Source organism: Talpa occidentalis, unplaced genomic scaffold (assembly GCF_014898055.3).
Source record: "Talpa occidentalis isolate TD23 unplaced genomic scaffold, MPIMG_talOcc4v2.1 talOcc4.2, whole genome shotgun sequence".
In the NCBI taxonomy this organism is placed as follows: domain Eukaryota; kingdom Metazoa; phylum Chordata; class Mammalia; order Eulipotyphla; family Talpidae; genus Talpa; species Talpa occidentalis.
Genome location: NW_023602073.1, coordinates 33,794,327 through 33,801,445, shown reverse-complemented (window position 1 = coordinate 33,801,445; position 7,119 = coordinate 33,794,327). Strand labels below are relative to the sequence as shown.

General features: G+C 54.1%; 1 pseudogene; it reads left to right on the top strand.

The window, feature by feature from the left end:
* The first annotated feature begins 5,547 nt into the window (after positions 1-5,547).
* LOC119251185 (class I histocompatibility antigen, Gogo-OKO alpha chain-like) overlaps positions 5,548-7,119 on the top strand; it is a 2,115-nt pseudogene continuing 543 nt past the window's right edge.

Genomic DNA, 7,119 nt, shown 5'->3' with positions numbered 1-7,119 from the left:
CCTCAGTATCAATTGGACAATGGCTCCCACCGGCCCGAGCATGGCACTTTTGACTTCTTGGTCCTTACAGACCTAAACAATTTCTGTCACCGCAATGGAAAATGGTCAGAGATACTTTAGGCCCAGGCTGTCTTTCTCTTGTGCTCTGGCCCTTCCCTCCCTCCTGAAAACCTGCCATGCTTTTTAAGTCTTGAGACTCCTCTCACTCTTCGCCCTCTCTGGACCCCTCTTTTGTGTTCTCTGATCCTCTAAATTCTCAGTCTTCTCCTCTTCCAAGCTCCCCAATCCAGCCCCTGCCCCCCTTTCTTTTCACCTCCCAGCCGCCACACCCGCTCTCCTCTTCTCTATCCCTTTAGGGAAATGGCTGGGACTGAAGGAGTAGGTAGAGATCATGTTCCTTTCTCTCCCTCTGATCTTTCCCAGATTGAAAAGCATCTTGGCTCTTTCACTAACAGTCCCACCACCTACATCAAAAAAATTCATAATCTTACCCAAGCCTATGACTTTACAAGTCATTATTTACATGTTATCTTCTCTTCTACCCTAACCTCTCACAAAAGGAAATGTGTTTTAGGTCTGCCCAAGACCATATAGATTAGGTCCATTTGACTGATGCAACCATGCCCCCAGGCTCTGAAGCTGTTGTCTGCCCAGAGCCAGGGTGGGACTCCTAGACTGACAGATGCCCCCCCGTCCCCCCGGAGGCAGAGCGCACCAAGAACCTTCCTCAAACCCCTATCCAGGATCTGCTGAACATGGCCTTTACAGTATTGCACAACCGGGAGGAATGGGACAGCGCAGAGAGGGAACTCCGTAGTCGCCAGAGGCAGAGCTTCAAGCTCAGGCCTTAATACCTGTGTTAGGACCACCAGGCCCTGCTCCTCCAACGACCGACCTCAGCACTTGCCACCCAACAGAGGATGTCAGTGGACCCCATGGGCCCCAAGCAACCGCCACTAGGAGCCTGCTTCAAATGTGGCAGAAAAGGCCACTGGTGCAGACAGTGCCCCAACCCTGCCCTCCACCAGGACCGTGCTCCATCTGCAACATCCAGGGTCACTGGAAAAGTGACTGTTCCTCCACGCCTGGCTGTGGTGGGCCAGTCCTTCCAGCCCCTACAACTCTTGCCACCAGATGTCTTGGGTTTGGCTGCTGAGGACTGAAGAGGCCCGGACTCATCAACTCCAATAATCTTCGAGGAGCCCAGGGTAACGGTCAAGGTAGCAGGTAAGTCCATCTCCTTTCTGGTTGGCACAGGGGCTACATTCTCTGTCCTACCCTCCTAATCCGGTCAAGTCTATCCTTCTCAGGTCTTGGTTACGCGTGCTGACAGCCTTCCTTCTCAGCCCAGGACCACTGGTCTGCTCTTTCCTAGTCATGCCTTCTTGCCCCACACCACTCCTGGGTCGTGACCTCCTGACCAAACTCAGGGCTACTCATGGTTCCAAGACCCTAGTGCTGCTCTCATCCTCTCACTGCTCCAAACATCTCCTAATCCTCCTCAGGACTCCCGCTGTCCCTCTGTCTCCTTCCACTGTCAACCCCATGGTCTGAAATATCTCTATCCTAATCGTTGCCACCCATTGTACTCCATCCTCATTCGCCTTAAGGATCGCTCTTCTTTTCCCTCTCACTCCCAGTTTCCAATTTCCCTCACTCACTGTCTGCATCTAAAACCCATCGTTCAATGACTCCTGGGAAAGGGAGTCCTTACACCTATCAACCCACCCTGCAATACTCCCATCCTCCCAGTTAAAAAGCCTGAAGGTTCTTATCGCCTAGTGCGAGACCTTCACCTCATTAATGAAGCGGTGGTGCTTATCCATCCCGGAGTGACAACCCCTACACCCTTCTATCTCATATACTGTCTTCTACCACACGCTTCTCTGTACTTCACCTCAAAGATGCCTTTTTTACCATCCCTCTGGATCCTCAAGGTTACTTCCTATTTGCTTTTACTTGGGAAGATCCGGACACACACACCTCCCAGCAACTGGCCTGGACAGTCCTGCCTCAGGGGTTCCGGGACAGCCCTCATTTGTTTGGTCAGGCATGAGCTAGTGATCTCTCGTCATGTCATACTCCACCCCGCACTCTCCTCCAGGATGTTGCTGGCCTCCTCCTCTGCAGTCCTTCTCCGCCACAATCTCAGCAACACACTGCACAACTCCTCACCTTCCTGTGCTCAAAAGGATACAGCATCTCCCCATCCAACCCCAACTTTCAGTTCCCACAGCCATCTATCTGGGTCTTTGACTAACTCCTTCCTCCAAACAGCTGACGGTGGACCGCAAACAGGCCATCCGGGAACTTCCCTCACCTGAATTGGCAGAACAAATCCTTTCTTCCTAGGTTTGGTCAGATTCTTCCATCTTGGATCCCTAATTTTGCTTTCCCAGCCAAGCCACTGTACGACGCAGCAAAAGCCTCCCCCAAAGGAAATCCCCCGGGAAGGTCTGCAGGGCCTTCCTTTTACTCACGCATATCCTTCTTTAGGCACCTGCCCTTGCCCTTCCTGATCCAGAGAAGCCTTTGCTCCTGTTCACAGACGAACGTCGGGGCATTGCGGCAGGCGGCCTTTCCCAGCCTCTGCGTCCTGTCACTTCTCTCTCCAAGCAGATGGATCCCACCGTCAGGGGCTGGCAACCTTGCCTTAGAGCCCTGGCGGCGGCAGCTCTGCTCACCCAGGAACCCCTCAAACTTACTCTGGGAAGACCTGTCCAAGCACATTCCTCGCACGGCCTTCAGGACCTCCTGTTTCACTGCTTGCTCCCCACTCTCACTCCTTCCTGTTTAGAAGATTTCCGTATACTTTTTATTGAAAATCCTCTGGTGAGCCTCACTCAGTCTAATTCTCTCAACCCAGCCACTCTTCTGCCTGTCTCTGGCCCCCTTCTGCCTCTCATTTGTGTCCTGAAATCCTGAAAAAATGTAAACCTCCAGACTGGATTTAACTGATTCTCCTTTGTCAGATGCGTACTGGACTCTGTTTGTAGATGGCAGCTCTTGCAAAGATGTGCAAGGTCAGTGGAGGGCTGCCTAGGCCATTGTTACCATCAATCAGGTAATAACAAGGCTGATGCAGCCCCAAGGACTCCCACAACTGACTCTGCTGCAGACCCTGCCCCTATTCTCTTTCTGTCTGTCCCCTCCATCACTTCCACTTATGAGCCTAATAAACGCCAATTCCTAAGTCTGCTCCTTCCACACCTCCTTGAGTTTAAAAGTCTGATACATATGTTCCTGTCATCAAACCTGTGTTCACATGTCACCTCAAAGGGGAGTTTGCCCAGCTTCATCTTTTGAAGTTTGCCAACTGCATGGACACTTACCCAGACAGAAGTGATCTCTCCCTACTCAGGCAACTGCCCCAGGAACACAAGGACCAATGCTTACCCAGTCCTACCTCAGATCTCGACCACCAATCGACCTTCCCCACCACTGCATCCAGGAAACCAAGTTCTGCTCAAATCACTTCAAACAAAACCACTGCAGCCTCCATGGACCGGACCGCACATGGTCATTCTCCTCACGCCAACAGCAGTAAAACTTCTGGGAGACCCCTCCTGCCACCATCTATTTCGGGTCAAACGTGCCCCTGAAGACAAACATATGTTATAACCTGGGTCCTACCAGCATGCGCATTTCTTGTCAAAATCTCCCCGAGCCCAGTGTCCTGTGTATGGAAATTCAAAGTTAGGGAGACCTTTGTCTCAGGATCCAAAGACTACCCACTAGGTGGGTACTGTGGAGTGTCCATAGGCTGATGCACAGCACCCATCACTCTCACCCTAACTCTTTCGTCAATTACTAAACCTATGAACACTTTGTTTTGTTTCTTTTACCATCAAAACTTAGATCACTGCAAAAATACCTACAAAGAATATGGGGGGGGGGGTAACTGCTTATTCCTAAGGGAAGAATGTTATTACTAGTAAAAGCGGGGGCTCCAACTCTCCGCTGACATGGTTTCAAAATCCTATAGTGTCATGGCTCCTCCCACTCTTAGGGCCAACATTAATGATCACCTTATTTTTTCTTTTTGCTCCTTGCCTCCTAAAATTCATACAGGCTCGCAATCGGGAAATTTCTCGTACCATGTTTAACCAACTCCTTCTCCACCCACATTCTCACATCCCTGCAGAAGACCCTCATAACCAGGCCTGAGCCACTCCCTTGGTCTTTGCCCCCTTTCAGCAGGAAGTAGCCAAAGAAAGAACTGTCACCCCTTTTCCTATCAACAAAAGGCTGGTATGAAGTGTCCATGCAGAAGGCCTGAATGCAAAAACCCACCAGGAAGCCCACCTGGGAACAGGAATGCTGAAGCCTGCCTAGAGGATTCAGATAATGACCCTTCTCCCTCCCTACAAATTTTGTCCCGCCATACAAACCCAGGCTCTCACCTGACCTCTCCTCACCCTATAAAAGCCTGCCTCCCCCTGACAACATGTGCGGCTTCACTGACCCCCACCTTGGGTCCATGAGGTCCGCCCGGGGCGCAACAAAATTTCCCTTCCTTTGAGAAATTTAACCTGGCTCTCCTTTTCTTTACTGCGCGAAACCTTTCAATGTGTATTTTAACAATGGTAGAAACTAGCTATAAACAAATGAGAATCTAGCAGGAGTCAGCTAAAGAGATTCCTGACTTTTCAGGAATCTGCCCCATGCCTGGACCTTTGTCAGCCGACAGGAGTAGCATGGCTCCCAGCATAATAACATCTTTTGAAAGGTTTTATTCTAGTAAGTAACTATTTAAAGCTCTAACCCACATAAAAAAATTATACATGGGATCCGTAATAATTTGTGAGACTGTAGAGACATCCTGAAAGAAAAATGTTTGAGAATCGCTGACCCAATTCCTGGGCCTGGATTCAGGGAGGCAACAGTGTGACAAAGGTCTTGGTGCAGGAGAGGAGGGTCTCGGGATGTGGCTCTCAAGGTCTTAGTCCCCAGAGCGCTGTCTGGGGCTGGAAGGTGACTGTTGGGGCTTCCCCGCTGTGTCAGGTCCTCCCTCCTGGATACTGGTGAGTCACCCCAGGGCTCACTCCCCATTGCCTGGAGGTCTCCAGAGCAGCCAATCAGCAGCCCCGCAGCTCCCATTACAAAGCCCTCGCCCGCCTGCCGGGACTCCGTCTCCCCAGCCCGGGTGGAGGCGCGTCCTGGGGGATGCGGGGCGCAGCCCTCCTGCTCCTGCTCGCGGTGGCCGCGGCCCCGAGGGAGACCCGGGCGGGTGAGTGCGGGTCGGGAGGGGACAGGGCGCTCCCAGAGGCGGGAGCGAGGGCGTGGGCGGGCGTGGGAAAGGCGCGACCTCGCCGCCGCCCTAGTTGTCCCCCCACGTCGGCCCGCCCCGTCCTGGCCCCTTTCCGTCCCCCGAGACCCCAGCCTCCTCTGGCCCCCCGAGTCCCGGCCATTTTCGTCCCGCAGCCGCTTTTCACTCTCACTCGTCTTTCACCCACTTTCTGTCTCGTGGGCGCCCCCCTGGGACTCGAGCCCCCGAAGGGGAGAAGAACAGGCCGGGTCTCCCCTCCCGCCCCAGGCCCCCACTCCCTGAGGTATTTCTCCACCGCGATGTCCCGGCCAGGCCTCGGGGAGCCCCGCTTCATCTCCGTGGGCTACGTGGACGACACGCAGTTCGGGCGGTTCGACAGCGACTCTCCGGGCTGGAGCGCGGAGCCTCGGGCGCCCTGGGCGGAGCAGGTGGAGCAGGAGGAGCAGGAGGAGTGGGATGAGGACACGCGGATCCTAAGGGACCGCACTCCGTGGTACTGAGCACAGCTGCACTCCCTGCGCGGCCTCTACAACCAGAGCGAGACTGGTGAGCTGGCGCGGGTCCGGGCCAGGTCAGCACCCCCATCCCCATGGACGGGGCGGGGGTGTCGCTCAGGGTCCCCCTCCAGGCTTCTCTGCAACCTGCCCGGGAACAGCCCATGGGACTTTCACCCCTTTTCATTCTGTTTAGTTTATTCCTGGCGGGAGGGGTTGCGGGCAGTGTGACCGCGGGGTGACACGGGGCCGGGACAGGCTCTCACACCTTCCAGAAGATGTCTGGCTGCGACGTGGGGCCCGACGGGCGCCTCCTCCGAGCATACAGACAATTCGCCTATGATGGAGCTGATTACCTGGCCCTGAACGGGGACCTGCGCTCCTGGACCGCGATGGACTCTGCTGCTCAGATCACCCGGCGCCAGTGGGAGGCCCTGGGTGAGGCAGAGAGATTCAGGAACTTTGTGGAGGGCAGGTACTTGAGGAGGCTGCACACATTCCTGGAGTACGGGAAGGAGACTCTGCAGCGCACAGGTAAGAGGGGCCTGGAGGCCTCCCGGTCCCCCCCTGCCTGGAGTCACTGCAGGAAATGAGTCCTCTCTCTAGTCCCGAGAGGGGGACTCCCCTGGGTTTCATGTTCTGCACTAGAGAGACTCCCAGAGACTCTGGCTTTCTCCTGAAGGACAGTGAAGGGATCCCCGTCTCTCCTGAGAAAGACAGACAGTCCCTGACATCACGCGTCACCGGGTCCTTTTGACCAGGGGCCTGTTTGAGAACCACGAGTTTCTCTCTCAGTCTGTTTCTGGTCTGAGAACATTTCCAGTTATGTGATTCCTGCTTTTCTGTGTCATTCACCTTCCACCCAGGTCAGGAATAAAAAGTCTGTGTTCCACTCCCTCTGCTTCATCCTACCCTGGGTTTTCATCCTCATTCTAGAACTTTGTAAGGAATAGGAGACTCTCACAGATTCCCCCAGATTAGCCTGTTTTTTACATTTTGTGCTTCTTCCTGCCACACTAGTTGTCTTGTCCATTGTGAGGATGGTCTCATGAGGATTCTTCAGTGTCCATGGAGAAAACACAAAGTGAGTTTTCTGATTTACCACCTCAGATCCCCCAAAGACAAGCATGACCCACCACCCCACCTCTGAGGATGAGGTCACCCTGAGGTGCTGGGCCCTGGGCTTCTACCCAGCGGACATCACCCTGACCTGGCAGCGAGATGGGGAGGACCTGACCCAGGAGATGGAGCTGGTGGACACCAGGCCTGGGGGAGATGGAACCTTCCAGAAGTGGGCGGCTGTGGTGGTGCCTTCTGGGAGGAGCAGAGATACACATGTCACGTGCAGCATGAAGG